A 20,395-nucleotide genomic window follows, 5' to 3' on the forward strand; every position below is an offset into this window, starting at 1 on the left:
GGCTGATTAAAGTACACTACTTGAACAGGTAAAGATGTCAACTTTAGACTGAGTTAAATATGCATGCTAAAACTTCTTTGGGACGCCTGGGTGGCTCAGTCGGTTAAGCATCTGGCTCTTATTTCAGCTCAGGTCACAATCCCACAGTTTGTGAGTTCAAGCCCCGCATCGGGCTCTGTGCTGACAGTGTGAAGCCTGCTTGGGATTCTCTCTCTCCGTCTCTCTCTGCCCCTACCCTACTTGCTCTCTCTCTCTCAAAATAAATTAAAAAACTTAAAAAAAAATTTTTTTTTAATTTCTAGAGTAACCATCAAAAAAACAAAATTTCAAGTTGAGCAGGGGGAAAAAAATCTATCAAAATAAAAGAAGGCAAGAAAGAATAGCAAAGTAAACACAGAAAAGGTAAGATACAAAACATGAGAGGGCAAAATCTTTTCATATATATGACTAATTCAGGTAAATGTAAACAAAATGCTTCATTTAAAAGATAAAGACTGTTCATTTAAAAGATAAAGATAACCAAAACAAATAGTAAATCCATCTAAACGCTGTTTACAAAAGAGAAGTCTAAAACTATAAAGAAAAAGAAAGATTAAAGTTAAAAGATAAACAATATATAGCAGGTGTATTCATTTCCTAGGCCTTCAAGAGTAACACAGTACCACAAACTTGGTGACTTAAAACAACAGGAATTTATTGTCTCACACTGCTGGAGACTAAAAGGCTGAAATCAAGATGTTGGCAGGGCAGGTCCACACTTCCTCGGAAACCCGTAAGAGAGATTTTTTTTTTTTTTTTTTTTTTTTTTGTCTCTTCCTAGCTTCTGGTGGTTTGCTGGCAATCCTTGGCATTCCTCTGTTTACAGCTGCAGCCCTTCAATCTTTATCTCCATCATCCCAGGGCATTCTCTCCTCGTGTATCTCTGTATCTCTTCCTTTATTATATCTCCTCGGATGACACCTGTCATATCAGATTAAGAGCCCACCCTATTCTAGTATGACCTCATCTTAACTTACATCTTAATTACATCTACAAAGACCCTATTTCCAAACAGGGTCACATTCACAGGTACCAGGATATTCAACATATCTTTTGGAAGGACATGACTCAACCTCCTACACCAGGCAAACAATAACCAAAAAGAGATGAGGAGGGGGGAAGAGAAGAAAAGCTGTCAGAGTTCTAGTAATATCTAATGTCAGAATGTACTAGGTGAGAAGAAAGGTATTACAGTAAGACCATTAGGAGCTCTTGCACTAGTCCAGGCAAGAGAATGCTAGTTTGAACTAAGTTCATGTCTAAGACACAGAGGAAAGTCAACAGATTAAGTAATATCTGGGAAGTAAAATGATATTACTTCATAGGATAACCAGATAAAGGAGGACAAAGATGACTTAATAGGTTTTTGGCTTATGAAACTGGTTGAAATATGTTGCCAATCTCTGTCTTCTAGCCAGAGTAACTTTCTGAAACACAGATAATATAGATTCTTTTTATAGTCTTCACTAATTCTCCAAGGTTAGTCCTTGGGAGTTAATTCTTTACTCTGGCTTTCTGGGTCTATCACAATCCGGTCCTGGCCTCCTTTATTCAAATCGCCACTTCTACAAACTCTATTCAATAAACATTCCATGAGATTACATGACTTCTTTCAGACTGTACTTTACCTTAAATGCCAAGTTGACGCATTTACAAAGCTCTGCTTAAAGGAACCATCTTCGTTAGAACCTTCTTTCTGCTATTATTGACAATTAAGATATTTTTATATGTAATATATAAGATTGTCTGGGCTCCTGTAGTACTTTATTCACAGTTATAGTACCATATCTGTCACACTGATGTTTATCTACATTTATCTCCCCAGTCAAGCTACTCACACCTTCAGAGTAGGGCTTATCCATCTTTTTATTCCCAGCACCTAATAACATGGTTTGCACAGAGTTTTCAATAAATGCTTACTAAATAGTTATTCATCAGTTATAACTAACACTGCTCCTTCCTTACTATGAGGCAAATCTAAAACTAAACGGAACACAAGTAGGATTGTGATTTTTTTTATAAATTAGATTCTGAAAAAGATGAATAAATGTCTTTGTTTCTTAGTAATGAATTCATGCAATTTATAGTTAATTTATTCTAAACTCCCTTGAGACCATGTAATATGGTCTATACTTTCTACAATAAGCCCATATTTAAATGCCCAAAGCAATTTTTAAATCTAAGTAATACACATGGCAAGCTCTACCCACAAAAGTTAAAACATCACCCAAAAGAGATACATTAGATGACATTTAAGGAATTCAGGTATCATATAAATAATTTAGATTGTCAATTTCCAAATAATTAAATGAAAATAAAATGTACTTTTTAAAAAAGCTGTAAAAGCTAGATTTCTTTTGATGCCTGAAAATGTGTCTGAAACCTGCTGTGGCTTCTGTTTATCAATTTGAACCTAAAGTATCTTTAAGCTGCAGACACACAAAACTTCTAGTTAATATAAGTTTCTAATTAAAAGAATAGAAGGTAGTAATTTAGTGTAAATACAATTATTACATCTATACTGTTACACTGGACAATGCTGGTATAGTATATGGGCATTTAGGAAATCCAGAGCCTCAATTTCTATTACATAGTGAAATGCATTTCCAACAAAGTATAATTTTTTTAAACAAAAGTCATAAATAACAGGTATCAATATACTAATAAAATTAAGATATTAAAAATAACCATGAGCACTACTACTACATGTAGATTTGCAAAAATCTTGGATCATAATTGTTCCTACTATCCCATTATTCAATACTTGGAAGTCCACTTTGCTAAGATAGTTTTCTGATGTACACAAAGACAAAATGAGCTCCTTTCATACCCTCCCCCCATATTCTGTCCCCTGAGAGTCAAAGCTTAATATGAGTTCCATTTTCCAGAGATAAAAGGACTGCATTAACAATGATGTGCCCTAGCTTTCTTCTTTTTACAATAAATTACCATATTTATATTTTGATGCTGTCATACGCTACAGGATATTAAATATCCTCTTGTCATAATTAACTCTTTAAACCAAATTAAATGGCTTGGCTCAAAACGGACTGTGGAAGTTAAAAGAATATAATTCTATTACTCATTATTTTGCAATTATTTTAATAATCAGAGCTATTTAATTTATTCCATAATTGATATTAACTGAGAAATACAGTGGCTAAAAAGCTCAAATCTTTCCTCCTTTAAGATATAAACAAGAATTTGAAGTTGGGAGTATTTAGCAATAAATATTTGGTAACTTCAAAAATATTTTAGGCCAAATCCTAATGCAAAAACTACAACCAATTGCTAACTTAAAAATCCCATCCGGGGTACCTGGGTGGCTCAGTCAGTTAAGCGTCCGACTTCGGCTCAGGTCATGATCTCGCGGTCTGTGAGTTCGAGCCCCACGTCGAGCTCTGTGCTGACAGCTCAGAGTCTGGAGCCTGTTTCAGATTCTGTGTCTCCCTCTTTCTCTGACCGCCCCCCCCCCCACACCGCCCCGTTCATGCTCTGTGTCTCTCTGTCTCAAAAATAAATAACGTTAAAAAAAAAAAATCCCATCCATAATTATATCAAATATAAGCCACTAGGCTTAGTGATATTTTTATTAAAACATAATTGTTTCTGCAGTAGACTAATGTAATGCCAAGGAAAATAACTCTCCTTTATATAGTCACTACAAACAGAAAAGTACATTTTTAGGAGTAAATGGAAATTCTCTACTTTTCAAGGACAACCTAAAAATTTCTGAAGACATAAAGGTAAAGATTCTAAAAGAAAAACAAAATTTGTTGCATATGGTCTAAAAAAAGTTTCTTCTAAATAATAAACAGAAATAACAAAATTAGGATTTCAAACTAACTTTAGGATTTTAATAAAAATACAAATCAATGAGCACTATTAGAATGTAACCTTTTATTTCCTTCAACATTAAGGTGATAATTTGTTTTTTGCAAGTTAAAACACAATGGAAAGATTTATGGTTATGTGAAATTACTAAATAAGCATTCTTCTTAAAAATATTATGTGAAAATATACTTGAACTTAGAGAAAGGTTCTGAAAAAAGGGTATATTCAAGGTATGAAATGACCACCAATGAGCACCAGAGCCAGGTGAAATAGGGATGAGTTTAAGTAATTGATAAAAATCTGATAATTAAAATATAAATTCCAACAAACTGTTTGAAAGAAGTATAAAGAAAAAATAAAAACACAATGCACATGATTTATATCTAAAAGGATAGATTTTACTCACAAAAAGCAAGAGAAGCAGGGGAGTAGCTAAATAGTGTATCAAGCTTCTTGTCTTACACATGGGAGTTAAGAGACAGTTTCACTCCAGAGTGAGATATTTAGAGTTTAAAAAGCCTTTGAAAAACTTAAGGGTGATTACAAATAGAAGTTAAAACACAACACACAATACCAGACCATAATGAAAATCTCTATCCTCTCTGTTACAGACTGAATGTTCATGTTCCCTCAGATTTCTTATGTTGAAATCTAATCCCCAATGTGATGGTATTTTGAAGTGGGGCCTTTGGGAGGAAACTAGGGTCATGAGGGTGGAGCACTCAGGAATAGGTTTAGTACTGTTATATGAAGAGTCCAGAGGGGTGCCTGGGTGGCTCAGCTGGTTGAGTGCCAGACTCTTGATTTCAGCTCAGGTCATGATCTCAGGGTCATAAGATCTAGCCCCACACTGGGATCAGTGCTGAGTGTGGAGCCTGCTTGGGACATTCTCTCTCTGTCTCTCTATTTGTCTCTCTCTCTCTCTCTCTATCCCTCTCTTCCACTCCCTCTCTCTCTAAAATAAAAAAGCAGCAGCAGCCACAACCAACGCTGCAGACAGAGAGCTGGCTCCCTCTTTCACTGCCATGTGAGGATACAAGTCTGCAACCTGGAATAAGGACCTATACCAGAACCCAATTATGCTGGCACCTTGATCTCAGACTTCCAGGCTTCAGACCATAAGAGATAAATGTCTGTTGTTTAAGCCACCCAGTCTATGGTATATTGTTCTAGTAGTTTGAGCTGACTTCTGGATGTGGGAATGAGGGAAGAGGGTTATGCAGGAATACTTTTGTGATCATAATTTATAAAACAAGTAATAAAAATGAATAAATATATTTTAAAGTCAAAACCCAGAAGGACTACTTGAAAATTAAAAACAAAAGATTAAGGGGCGCCTGGGAGGCTCAGTCGATTAAGTGACATCAGCTCAGGTCATGATCTCACAGTTCCTGAGTTCAAGCCCCACATGGGGCTCTGTGCTGTCAGTATGGAGCCTGCTTCAGATCCTCTCTCCCCCTCTCTCTCTGCCCCTCCCTGCTAGTGCTCTCTGTCTCTGTGTCAAAAAATAAACATTAAAAAAATTAATAAATAAAAGATTAAGGATCATAGTAAGATAATCATTTAAACATGTCTGACTCATGTCCAGCTCCAAATTATCAGCCTTTTAAGCCAAGTAAGTGTCTTTTGAATATGGAAGGAAAGTGCTTTGTGGCTCTCTCCTGCATAGGCTGAGAAGAGCCCTAAGATGAAGACTGAAAATTATCAAACTGTGGAAAGAGCACACACACCACAGAAATCTGTGAAAATCCTAGAGATAAAAGAAACACTGACCCCACGTGATGTGCCTGACCTTCCTGGCCCATTAGGGGCTAGGGCTGAAAATGTCTGAGGCCTGAGATGGGAGAATGTGCAGAGTAAGAAAGCAGGGAGGCTTTCCCAATTATTTACTACAGGAAACTAGAAGCCTCTATGTAAGTGATGCAGTGGAATAAAGATCACATATCTTTCCTTCTTGTGTGGGCCGCCACCATTTATAGCACTCCAACAACCAGATCTGAGCCCCAGTGAACCAATACAGAAAAGATAAGAACACAACAGCCCATCAAGGAAGGAAAAAGAATCAAACTGACATTAGGCTTCTCATCTTTAACACTGGAGCCAAAAGAGAATAACAACGAGAGAAAACAACTGCACCTCAGGAATTCTATACTCAAGACATGATTAACCTATCAGGAAAAAGAAAGATACATGCAGTTACGAACGAATTAAGGGTAATAACCTATGCTATTACTGAAAAACTTACTCAAGAAAAATACTCCTGAGAGAAAAATACTCAGGAAATGATTATCCAGAGAACAAGTGAATCTGAACAAAAAATGGAAAATGAAGGAAAGAGAAAAGTGGTAGGCAATAAATCTTGCAATATATAAATGCTACTAAACTTAAATTAGATAATGACAAACTGAAACTATGTAGTACAGCAGCCAAAACTCTATATTCTTCAAATAAAAGGAATAGGCACAGTTATAAGACAAATTCTTAAAAAACAGCTTTGAAGTGAAATTTAAGATGTTTTAGTAATATCTGTAGGGTTGGGTTGGGCAGAATTTCTGGTAAATATTCCAATAAAACTTAGGTGGGAAATGGTAGTGAGAATAAAAACACAATCACAAAATTACACCTTTCCCAAATTAATCCTCAACACTGAAATTTTCCAACATCAGGCTCCAAAAAGCATCTTTTACTCCCATCTTTACAAGTTTAGGTAACAGCCTTAGGCATCGCCATCTGTCATATAAGCATTTGTTTTTTTGTTAAGTTCCAGCATGTCATACATCAGACGCATGATTATTTATGTGAATTAAAATACTTCAGGGGCGCCTGGGTGGCTGAGTTGGTTAAGCATCCAACTTTGGCTCAGGTCACAATTTCACAGTTCGTAAATTTGAGCCCCGCATCGGGCTTTGTGCTGACAGCTCAGAGTCAGAAGCCTGCTTCGGATTCTGTGTCTCCCTCTGTCTCTCTCCCCAAACCACCCCCCCCTTCTTTCTCTCTCTCCCTGCCCCTCCCCCACTCATACTCTGACTCCATCTCTCAAAAATAAACATAAAAAATTTTTTCAAAGATATTTTTAAATGGATTTCAAGTCTATTTTTCCTTGCTAGACCTCAATTTCAGTTACCCCAGATTGTTCTTACTCATTTGATAGTTTTTCCCACTACAGTGCAGCTTTTAAAAAGGTAAAGACGTGGAGTGCCTGGGTGGCTCAGTTGGTTATGCATCCAACTTTGGCTCAGGTCATCATCTCACAGTTTGTGAGTTCGAGCCCCCAACGGCCTCTGAGCAGACAGCTCAGAGCCTGGAGCCTGCTTCGAATTCTGTGTCTCCCTCCCTCTCCGCCCCTCCCCTGCTCACGTTCTGTGTCTCTCTCTCTCAAAAATAAACATTTAAAAAAAATTTAAAAAGGTAAAGATGCCCCCTCCACATAAGGAAGAGGAAAATAAAAAGCTCTGAAGTGATTACCATTTGGTAGAAGTGTTTTATAAGCATTACTTATTGTTCCATAATAAGTAAAAGCCTGTTTGATAGAAAATTACCAAAATTAATTTTATAACAGTGTTGTCATAAAGGTAATTCAGAAATTCAATTTAGAAAATATTAACTAAATATACTCCAGGGCCTGGTACATTGGAAAAAAATAAATGAATGAATGCTCAACAAGGAAAGGGTTGGCAAAGAAGTAAAGGAAGCAAGCTTCTGAGAGATATTATGCTTTTGTTGAAAGGTGTGCACTGCTCCAGGCATTATCTGACCTCCTGAGATCATATGCAACAGTTTATGCACACATTCCTTAGACGTCATGTTTTGTAACACTGACAAGTTTAAATACTATAAACCCTCTTTTAAAAAAACATAGAATGTTCCATATTTGGGATATGTTTAATGTTTCCTCATGGTTAGATTTAAGTTATATATCTGCATCAGAATACCAGATAAATGAAACACATGATGTCCATTGTCTCCCACTGCTGATGTTCATTTCGATAAGCCAGTCACAGGTTTATCCTATTTCTCAACTGAATAATTACTATTTTCCCCTTGTAAGTTAGAAGCAATCCATAGAAAGATATTTCATAACCATAAAAATATCCTACTGCTCATAAAAATTTCTCCCCTAGACTTAGCATCTATTGATTATTCTTGCTTGAGCCAATCTTTACTAGGACAGTGGTGAAATGTTTTCTACCTCCAAGATTCCTTCCACATTTCCCAATGAACATTCTACTTCAAGCAAGACTACATTTTCTCTCCATTTATTATCAGTATGGGCTCATGGATTCCTATTTTTATCAAGATTTGTGATTCATTACTGTCCTTCATTATGTTGGTGCTCACCCTGTCCTAAGATCTGGCCAGTGGGAGTCCCTTTTAGTTGACTCCTGTATGCCCCCATTTTTTCTTTTTTCACCACTTTCTTACTTTCTGGCATAAGAAGATGTTCTAGGTTCACCCTTTCACTTTCCTCCCTAGCCCTAGAATAAGCCATTTCTTTGAAGATGTCTGGTTCTTTTGAGTGGGAAATGGTATTAGAAAGCAGCATCTTGGTGGCAGATCCACTCATTGTAACTGAGGTGTCTGCTTCCAGGTTCTGTCAGTGCACAGAGCTAGGAAAAGTATTTATATAAATATGTATACTTATATATGCTTATATATTTGTATATATTGTACACATATATACATATTCAATTATTTTAAAAATTCTAATTCACTCCATAGGATTCTTCACTGTCTTCTATTCCATATTTGTGTCTTCCTCATTCCTCAATGAGAACACTGTCTCCTAAAATCAGTACTCATTTGTTCAATCCCATAAAACAGTTTTACGTTTCTACACTGCAAAAAACAAATCTACTAAAAAAGAATTTAAAATTTGTTTACAGTTCTCTCTATCTCACTCCTCCAGAGGGTCTATAAGTCAAATACGGTGTTCATAAGTTATTTAAGTTCTCCCCCACCCAGAATGTGATTCAAAGGAGGAATTTAACTGTACTTAATTCATACAATATTCCCCAGAGATATCTACCAAGTGACAAGCTTCTTGTAATGTAAAAGCTAACTTAGAGAAATTTCAATTAAGGAATACATACCTGAGATTAGAGCAAAAGACACAGCAAAAAGGTTCTCATCATAAAGAATCATTTTAAAGTGAATAAATATAAAAGTTAAACTCCAAAGAACCAAATGATGAAACAAAGATGATCCCAGTTTCTCATTTAAATTAATAAGTGAAAGGAAATAATTTGACTCCAGTGAGGTCACACGCAGATGTTCTGAAACCACATGCTCCTTTTCTCCTAATAGTTACTCACAGGCACTTTGACTATGATATTTATTCTTGGTAGATGGACTGAGAAAGATTTTCTGCAGGAAGTAGGGAGGATGAAACAAAGGAGTTCACAGGAATTAGTAATACCTAATACAGATAGCCAGGCAGAGGAAATGAAAAGCCAGCTGAAGCTCCTCCTTTCTTCTCCTAGCCCACAGTGGAAATAAAACATAACCAAGAATTTGAGATGGGCTACATGGGTGATGGGCATTGAGGAGGGCACTTGTGATGAGCACTGGGTGCTGTATATAAGTGATGAATCACTGATTTCTACTCCTAAAACCAATATTGCACTGTATGCTAACTAAAATTTAAAATAAAAAAAGAAAAGAATTTGATACAAAAAACCCCTAAAGAACTAAAATCTAAGGAAGCATCTGTCTTAAAAAACGTTTAGGCGATGAGACTATTTCAAATAAGGTAACTAAAGTGTTATTATGGACCATTTGCTAAAAGATGAAAATAGTCATTGACCAACTATGCCAAATAGCTTAATCATTAAGCATACCATGTAATAACATTGGCTACAGTAGTGTTTTTATCTCTAATATCACTTATTTAAAATAATTTTTAATGATGCAAGTTAAGAGTGAAGCATTTCATACAAAATAAAGGCAGAAGAGGAAAAAACAAGAGAGAAAAAGGCTCAGTTCAGCAAAGAAATAACTTTTTCCCCATATAATTTATTAGCTATATTCTTGCTGACTTAATCCTTTCTTATACAAGAACATTTTTTTCAACATTTTGAATATTTTACCACTATTATTTCCTTCTTAAAAATAAAAACACTAGGTCAAACAAGCATGAGGAATAAAATTAATCATTCTATTTTTTAAATAAACTTGAGCAGAAGGAAAAAAAACCCTTTAGTCAGCAAAGAGGACATTTTCATACATTTTCTTTTTTTTTTTTTTTTAATATTTATTTTCAAGAGAGAGCAAGTGCAGAAGAGGCAGAGAGCAAAGGAGCCAGAGAATCTGAAGCAGGCTCTGAGAGGTCAGCACAGAGCCCCATGTGGGGCTCGAACTCACAAACTGTGAGATCATGACCTGAGCTGAAATCAAGAGTTGGATGCTTAACTGATTGAGCCACCCAGGAGCCCCTTCATACATTTTCAATAGGAGGTAAAGTGGAATCATGTAGTTGATTCTACTGATTTCATTGTGCCAGCATTTCTCAAATTGAAATGCACAGACCTGAGCAGGTTAAGACCTGAGCCCCTTAATAGAAGGCAGAGGTCAAGACCCTTGCAGAAAGACCTAGCAACACTACCTCATGTACAGAGTATAAACCTTCACTGGCAAACAAAAACCTGTAGGCCATATCTAGCCTGACACCTGTTTTTGTAAATAAAGTTTTATTAGAACACAGCCACACTCATTCATTTACATACTTTGTGACTGCTTTTGCACTACAATGGCAGAGTTAAGGAGCTGTGATAAAGACTATATGGCCTGCGAACCCAAAAATATTTACTATCTAGCCTTTTATTAAAAAAATATGTGCTGGCCCTTGCTGTAAATCTTCCTCTAATTATTCTTCAGAAGACTGGCAGCGCTTGCTAGGGTGATTATGCACTGGAAAAAAGAAATACTTGAACCAGTCAGGGATTACCAGACACTCCCTTTAAACAGACATTAATTACCAGGGATGCAAAATGCCAGCAAGACCTGTCAAAGAGAGCTTAGGGTGGGTGATCAGGTGATAAATGGGTTTCTGGCTCAAGTTTAAATCTAAATGGGGCAGTGTGTCCACAGATATAACCTGTGGTTATTTTCCAGTTCCTGAAAGTATAACTGGAAGAATTTCCACCTTTGCTCTCTGACCCAGGGCGTAACCCTTATTATACTAGGAAAAGCCACTGAAAGCCCCTGGAACTTGCTCTCCCTACCAAGGATAGAAAGCAAAAGCAATCATGCAGCCATATCCCCAAGACAGGTACAGAGATTAGTGCCACCATCAAAGACTTAAAAAGATACTGGAGTGATAAATATCAATCATATATCCATTTAATTTAGATGTTTAGCCTATACAGAAGGTGGATAATCATGAAGAATGATTACAAATTACCATACATTTAATCAGATTGTGACAGCAAATGCTGCTGCTGTTCCAGATGTGCTATCTTTAATGAAGCAAATCAACACAATCTGAAATCTTACATATAACTACAAGTTGGCAAATATGTCCCTGTATTAACTGAGGTACTATCAGAAGATACTTGCCTTGGCCTGGCATGACCAACAATGTAATTTATGGCCATCAACTCTCCTGCTTTTTGCCATAGTATACTTCATAGAGACAGTGGTCATTTTTTCTTAATAGTTTAATATAGTTTTTATTATGTGACATGCAGTGGACTAAATGTTTGTATGTATTATCTCATTCACTTTCCACAAGGGATAGGCACTTCTATTATCTACATTATACAGCTATAGAAACACAAGTAACCCAAAGATTTAACCTAAGAGTGGCAGAGCTGAAATTAAAATCTAAGTGGTAACCTTCCAGAGCCTCTTTGCTTAAGAGGATCTACTATACTAAGTCTGGTGAATAGAAGAGCTATTTTGTTTGCACATTTATCCATTTTTTAGTTGACTGATATTTGGATTGTTTCCACTTTTTGGCTATTATGAATAATATTGCGAAGAAGATTCATGGACCGATTTTTTGTGGACACAGGTTTTCATTTCTCTTGCATATATACCTGGGACTAAAACTGCTCAGTCATATGGTAAGTCTATCTTTAACATTCTAAGGAACTGCCAGAGTGGCTGCACCAATTTACAATCTCAATATCAATGTTTGAGGGTTCCAATATCTCTATACCCTTACCACCACTTTTATTATCTTTATTTTTTCCAGAGATGGTGATCATTCTAACATTATATAGAACAAAACATTTATCCACAATACTGATGATTCTGGACTTACACTTATTAAAAATGAGGAAGAAGCAAAAAGTTCTTTAGATCCCTTAGTAAGACATATATGTGAGACAAAAGATGAGAGAGAAAATCCACAAAATTAAGGAGTCCATTACTGAAGTAAGATTTTAAGCAGTCCAATGGCCTAAGAGCTGTCAGATAGCCTCTCCAAGGTAAAGACAAGTTACGACATGTGCACTATTTACTACTAAAAGGGGGTTGGGGGAGCGGGGACACAATGCTTGAAAAGCATTTATAAGTTGGGATCAGAGAAACAGAAAGCTCTGTAACAAATCCAAGCTATAGTATAAGCCGTTCTGCTACTTGAACCTTATAGCCCACCATATCCATTGTCTAGAGCTTTGGGCAAGGCCCAATAAGAGAATCATACCAGTCTTCAGGGTTCTAGAGCAAAAACATGCCATTTCCTAAAGATCATCAATCCTTTAAGAAACAGATCCTAGCTTGCTATTGGACTTTGAAAGAGACTGAAACACGTAACCACATGATGACTTAAGTTGCCCATGATGAAATGGGTACTATTTGACCCACTAAGCCATAAAGTGTTGGGACAATAGGAACATACTATTCATTAAGTAGAAACGCCACATAAGATACTGGGCTTGAGTAAGTCCAGAAAATATAGGTAGAGGTATGGTTTCTTTACTTAGGCAACTGCTTTCTTCTCTTCAATCCACACCTAATATCAAGGGGGAATTTCTTATTACCAGATGGGGGAAGGAAAAAACTTACAAATAGTTTAAAGTTCGATGACGTCCTAGAAAAAAAGGGAAATGGACTGCTGCATGACAACAGCCTGAAGACATCAGTGATGGGAAATTCTACCAATGGGCCGAGCTTTGAAACATACAGCCTGGACTGAGAGATGATGGCCAGAAGCATAAATTTACACTGACTGCCGATAGTTCAGAAAACTGGTCAAGGATATGGAAAAAACAGGATTGGAAGATTAGTGACAATGAAGGTATGGGGAAGGTGGGAAAGGTACATAAAGGGAACACTCAGAATAGGCATGGATTATGAAGAAATAGGTATTCATTACAAAGGAGGCTTTCAATAATCAGGTGGCCAAAATGACTCATTCTGAATGTCAATCCTTTTATTTCCCCAGCCATCCCAGAGTTTACTCAAGGAGTTCTTGTGAAAATGGCAACAGTGGAAGAGGCAAAGGCTATGATGCCTGGGCTCTTTCCTCAACACAGATGATCTGGCCACAGCTACCACCAAGTGTTCAACTTGCCAACACTTGAGACCACAATGAATGAGTCCCTTGATATGGCATCATTCCCCAGGAGAACTAACCAGCCACTGACCCACAGAGCAAGGATCACTATGATCACTAGAATGACAGCATATTGTAAGTCTTTTGGTAGGTTGATTACACTGACTTCTATCATGGAAATAGAAGCAGTTTATCCTTACTAGATCACATAAATATTCTAGATAACATTTTTTTTCTCTTTAACACTTCTGCTAACATCACCTTCTATGGACCTATTGAATGTCTTACTCATTAACATGACTTGCCATAGGGGCACCTGGGTGGCTCAGTTGAGCATCTGACTTCGGCTCAGGTCATGATCTCATGGTTTGTGATTTCCAGCTCTGTGTCGGGCTCTGTGCTGATAGCTCTGAACCTGGAGCCTACTTCCAATTCCAGTCTCCTCTCTCTGCCCCTCCCGTGCTCATGCTCTGCCCACCCCAACCCCCCCCTTCTTGAAAATAAACATTAAAAAAATTTTTTTTTAATTTAAAACATGAGTTTCCATAAAACTTACTTCAAAAACAATTGGGGCAATGGGCTCAACGCCTTGAAATTCACTGGCCTCACCTCCCACCTAGAAGCAGCTGGCTTAACAGAACAGTATAATGGTCAACTGAAAATTCAATTACAACACCAGTTAGGAGACCACATTTTAAAAGGATGGTTGTGGGCTAGGACTTTAAATCTGTGACCAAATATATGGTGTCCTTTCTCCTTTAGCCAAAATACAGGAGTCAAAGACCATCCTTATCTCAATATGATTCTTAATTATCTACTCACAGAACTTTTGTTTTCCATCCGAGCAACTTTAATGTAGAAATTCTGGTTTGCAAATAAGAGTGCTTCTATATCAAGGGACACAAGAATACCCCACTGAATTAGAAACTGAAACTGCTAGTTGACCATTTTGTGCTTCTCATGTTATCTGAACCAACAAGCAAAAAGAGAGACAGACAGAGAGAGATGGATTACTCTGCTAGCTGATGTGACTGATTCTATTACCAAAGACAAGCCAGATTGTTGCTACAGAAACCATTAGGAAGGGCTATGTCTGGAACCTAGGGTATTCTCTGGGGTGCTTCCTGTCCAACAGTAAAAGTTAATGGAAAACTGCATAAACAACAAAAAAAGGTAAGACCACTGAGGACCAGACCTATCAGGAATAAAGGTTTTGTGTCACCTCACCACGTTTTTATGTTTTAGCCTAGATCATCTCAGAACAAAGGAAAAATGAAATGGACAGAGGAAAAAGAAAGCTTCAGCTATGGTCTTATGACCGGTGTCAAGACTGCCGATGCTGACTAACTTTACAATTCAGTCATTAAGCAATAGTATTTGTATGGAATCATGACTGAATCTGAGGAGTGATTAACATCACCCAGTGATAGACAGCATGACTGTCTCCTAGAAATGGGTAAATGATTAACTGGGAATTTGTGTCCCTGTACTTCGAAGGGACAGTAAGAATATATGCACCTCAAGTGAAAGAATACCATTTTTGCTGTTTTATGGAAATTCAAGCATGTGTAGAAGTGAATGGATGATAAGTAACTAAAGAAGTGGACTGAGGTAATATTAAGGTATCGTCACTTCACTTCAAACTCATTCTCTTTGCTCCAGTTTGTTGTATAATTCTTGGGGGCAAGGGGTAAAAGACTAAAGAAGAAAGAAGGGACCTATTCGCTCCTGTTTGCAGCAAAAGTTCTCTACCCTGGAGTGACAACTGATCCCAGTAGTACCAGTTGACTCCCCTGAAGTTTCTACCGCAGTCCTCAGATCAACTGCATTGGGCCTCCTCTGAAAACTCAGCACCTGCTAGCCAGTACTGTACACGTCTTCAGATGTCAAAATTTAGAGCCATAAGATATATCCTCCAAGATCTTGAGGCAACACCACCAGCAGCTGGCAGTGACCTTCTTATAAGCTCTCCAGGGCCTTCTCCAAGCTTTTCAGTTTTTTTTAAATATTTCATTTTTTATTTTTAGAAAGAGAAAGCAGAGGAGAGGGGCACGGGGGCAGAAAGAGAGTGGGAGGGGGAGAGAGAGAGAGAGAGAGAGAGAGAGAGAGAGAGAGAGAGAGAGAAAATATGAATCTCAAGCAGGCTCCAGGTTCAGTGTGGAGCCCAATGCAGGGCTCAAGCTCACTACCTGAGGACCAGGACCTAAGCCAAAATCAAGAGTCAGATGCTCAACTTACCGAGCCACCCAGGTGCCTCTAAGCTTTTCAGTTTTAATAATTCACCTCCATTCATTTGTTCCCCTTTGCATGGTAAGTGCTTCCTGCAGTTACTATCTCTTCAACATATTTTTGCCTTTTCAGTTCTTTAATAACTGATTACAATTCTTCATATTAAATCAATTCTGTTAAAATATTTTCTGTTTTTGTTTTTGACTATACCCAAATTGATAGATCTATTAACATCACATAACTATATGTGAATATAAAATCAAACAACAAAGTTGGATGGTAGGTCTGAGTTCAGTTTCAAACCTTTAAGAAAATCTTATATCTCAACAGTCTGGACCAATTTATAAAAGACACTATTTAGAATGTTATTAGCAACTTTCCTAGAAACACATATGAAGATACAGATGTAAATACAGATGAAGATATAGATATAAATCTCAAAAGATTTATACAATAAAAAAAAAGACACTGAATATTTCCAATCTTCCTATTATAGGTGATAACTCAATTTAATTCTTATACACACACCTTTTTGTATTTTTATGTTTATATATACACTTCACCATTTGATATTTCTTGAGTGTTTATTATATTCAAGTCACCATGAACCACATAGGGGAGCCTGGGTGGCTCAGTCGGTTAAGTGTCCGACTATTGATTTCGGCTCAGGTCATGATTTCATGGTCTGTGGGACTGAGCCCTGAGCCCTCCTGCATTGGACTCCCCACTGAGAGCACAGAGCCTGCTTGGGATTCCCTCTCTCCCTGCTCCTCCACGCTCTCACTCACATTCTCTCTCTCTCTCAAAATAAATAAAAACTTTGAAGAAAGGAAATATGCACTTTTAAATCAATTTTAATTAAAATAACAACAAACACTTAAATGCTTACCAGGTGCCATCTGTTCTAAAATATTTTACATATATTAGCTCATTTAATCCCTGTAAATCTCATGACTCCAATTTCTATTATATGAATGAGGAATATGAGGCACAGAAAAAAGGAGTGTGCTCAAGGTCACACAGCTAATAAGGATATTTAAACCCAGGCAGTCTAACTCTAGAATATGTGCTCTAAACTACTTGGCTATACAAATAATAAGCTCACCCCACTCACTATAAGTCATGGAGACTGTACTCAAGAGTTAGCACTTTCCAGAATATAGACTACCTTCGTAATCCTAGCTTTTCACACAATGACCACGGTTTTTGGTTGCAGATAAATTAATATAAACCCACAATATTTTTAAAATAACATATAGCTCTTAGATGAAAATCTATATAGTGTGCCTATAAAGTTCAACACAATGTAAATAACTGAGATATAGAGAAATTATTTAGGTCATGATAAATCAAAGTTAATACACCCCAAATTTTCAGAAATGATACTAAAAGCAGTTAAATAAAAAGCAAATTTTAGGTTTTAATTGCCATTAACAGGGCATTCAACATAATGCATTTTTCTATTTGTGTTAAATTTCAATCTCATAAGAATCTATACTATACCCACTTTATTACAGCAGCTGGAGACATTTTCAAGGATTGGTACTTGTATTCTATCTTTTAAGACATTCTACTCCATTCTATGCTTTAGATTAGATGAGCTTTTAGATTTAAAAATACTTACAAGTACAATCAAGAAAAGAAACGAGCTTGTCTGATGGTATTTTAATATCTTAGTGTCACTTCACTGGTCACATGCTATGATTCTTACAATTTAGAGACATAGCTATTCTCCTTTCAAACTATTACAGGCAGATTTCTTAAAATGCTCTCTAACATACTGCATCTAACATAAGCATTAGATACAAGCTCATTTATTTAGTGGAAACTGCTATAACACATAACATTCTTTACGTTAAAAACCCATATTACTCTGGCTAACTGAATATTACATGTTTTATGTAATAGTTATCACACTGTATTTCATATTAAATACCCTATTTTTGAAAACTGACACCCATGTTTTATAAATAAATTATGTACCTACACCAATGTAACTTCCATATTCCCATCATAAAATCACCCTCAATGCTGACATTTTGATGTTTTAAAAATGCATTAGGACCGGGGCGCCTGAATGGCTCAGTCGGTTAAGTGTCCGACTTTGGCTCAGGTCATGATCTCACGGTCCGTGAGTTCGAGCCCCGCATCGGGCTCTGTGCTGACAGCTCAGAGCCTGGAGCCTGTTTCAGATTCTGTGTCTCCCTCTCTCTCTGACCCTCCCCCGTTCATGCTCTGTCTCTCTCTGTCTCAAAAATAAATAAACGTTAAAAAAAAAATTTTTAAAAAAAAGATGCACTAGGATCAAAAGTAAATCCTTTTCTTTTTCGGTAAGAAGACATTGAAAAATAGCTAAAATTTTAAAAGAACAAAATGTACATTAAAAAATACTAAGAACAAAGCAAAACTGGGATGACAAACTACTAAACTGAATTCCATTCTGCTGTATTCAAATGCAGTGGACAACTGCAAGGAAACAGTTGTTTCCTTGCTACTTAGAAAATGGACATTCTATACATAGCCTCACGTAGCTTTTTAAGTGCTAACAATTATGACCCATAAAAAGCAAAACAAAATAATTTTTCAAAACTCAACATCAATAAAACACACACAAGGGTTTATATTCCTTAACTCTGTATTATAAATACAGTATTAGACAAAATAGAAAATTAAATAATAAAGCAATTTAAAATTTTTTATTTGACCTTTGGACTCATATTTCACAAGAACCATATTCATCTATGTCTTTTATGGGAAAAAAAAGATGCAGGCAGCCCATCAGAATTAATCCCTCAGCTTCCACTGCTGGAAGTGAAGCAGTCTTCCAAAAGGCATTTCCGAAAAACATATCAGGCCTACACTCGGCTTGCAGGACTATCAACATACAGGTTCCAGAATTTACTGGCAACTCAGAATATCTGTACACCAGATACTTTGTCAGGAAGAATGATCTTGAATTTAATACTTATCAATACTTATCCAAAGATTTTATACATATAGTTTGAGGCAATTTCAAAAAATTGATTGATAAGATTTAATTATCAATATTAATAATTAATAGCATATTAATATAAAGCATTTTTATAATGTTGATTAACAACAAAAACAAAATGTTAATGATTAACATTAATTGGTATTGATATTAACATTGTTTCCCAAGGATTAAATAAGAGAAATAATGTTTAGGTAAGTACTGATAAGAAGTAAACTCAAAGTTATCCTTTCTCACAAAGAATCTGGTGTACAGATATTCTGGGTTGCCATGTTATTTCTTTTATCTACTCTTTGATTATATATATATTCCATACAGTCCTATATATAGTCCTATAAATACATATATTCCATACCATCCTATAAATAGTTAAAAACCCATCTGTCCTTGGATAAACTCAGACCAATACAGAGTGAAATACTTCCAAGAAACAGTATTTGGGGCCCCAGATAATTGTTCTAACTAAACTATACTATATACTAAGTCACAAACTCTTATTTAAGGATGTAAAATATTAAATACCCTTATTTTATGAAAATTGACACTCATATAATTTATCACACTCCCTTTTTTTACTTAGGATTCACCACACTGCACACTATCCTTCATCTAAAAATGCACAGTCTTGTGGCACCTGGATGGCTCAGTCAGTTAAGTGTCCGACTTCAGCTCAGGTCATAATCTCACAGTTTGTGAGTTTGAGACCTGCGTCAGGCTCTGTGCTGACAGCTCAGAGCCTGGAGCCTGCTTTGGACTCTGTGTCTCCCTCTCTCTCTGCCCCTCCCCTGCTCACTCGCTCGCTCTCTCTCTCTCTCTCTCTCTCAAAAATAAATAAACATTTAAAAAAATAATACCAAGAGCACACTTTACACACTGAATGTTAGCCAATTTGACAATAAATTATATTTTCAAATAAATGAATAAAGAAAGAAAGAAAGAAAGAAAGAAAGAAAGAAAGAAAGAAAGAAAGAAAGAAAGAAAAAAGAAAGAAAGAAAGAAAGAAAGGTGGGACTAACCACATTTCTTTAAAATAAATTAATTAATAATAATAAATAAATAAAAATGCCCAGTCTCTTAAGAAACTTTATCTTCTGGAGTCTGGATTCATATAACTGATCCTTTGTTCCATTAGCTACAAAAAACAAATCTGTAGTTTACCTTTGGCAAGCAAAAAGGATTCCATAGCATGTACTGGTAACCTTTTCATCCTTTTGTCACTGTTATTTACTTTACGATTTCCTTGATCAAACATTACTTACTTTATTGTTATATATTTATTTAACATCATAAAAATTTGTGGAACAAGGTGAAATGAAACAAGGAATTCTAAAATAGCAACCAATAAAGTCATATAAGGAAGATTAACCAGTAAATGAAAAAAACACCTAATGAACATTATGAAAAATCTTAATGAAAATCAACAATTAAAACCTGACCCTAATAAACTATGGATAAATGTTTGCTATGTAAACGCAAGCATGAAGTAGTTTCTTTCAAAGTAAAAAGGGCTTACCTCAAAACATTTAGTTATAATAACAATGATCATATCTTACTTTTATAATTCACCTGACAGGATTACTTAAGTGAAATCTATTTTCACTTTTACAATTTAACAAAGTTCATTTTTTATATGAGAAATATCTGTACTTTTAAAGACCAAAATTAGTAAAGTTTAAAGGATGCTACAAAACATTACTAGCTCTAATAGCTGAAAATCAGATGTAGAGGTATTATACATACATTGTAAAATAAAGTATTTCACTTTTGCAGAGGGAGGGTAACATATATGTAAAATATGCAGT

General features: G+C 36.1%; 1 protein-coding gene across 2 annotated transcripts in view; it reads right to left on the reverse strand.

Moving 5' to 3' along the window:
* The window catches only part of RNGTT (RNA guanylyltransferase and 5'-phosphatase), a 333,772-nt gene that overhangs the window by 113,637 nt on the left and 199,740 nt on the right, over positions 1 to 20,395 (reverse strand). The window lies entirely within an intron of this gene.

The sequence above is a fragment of the Panthera tigris genome, chromosome B2 (assembly GCF_018350195.1).
Source record: "Panthera tigris isolate Pti1 chromosome B2, P.tigris_Pti1_mat1.1, whole genome shotgun sequence".
NCBI classification, from domain to species: Eukaryota; Metazoa; Chordata; class Mammalia; order Carnivora; family Felidae; genus Panthera; species Panthera tigris.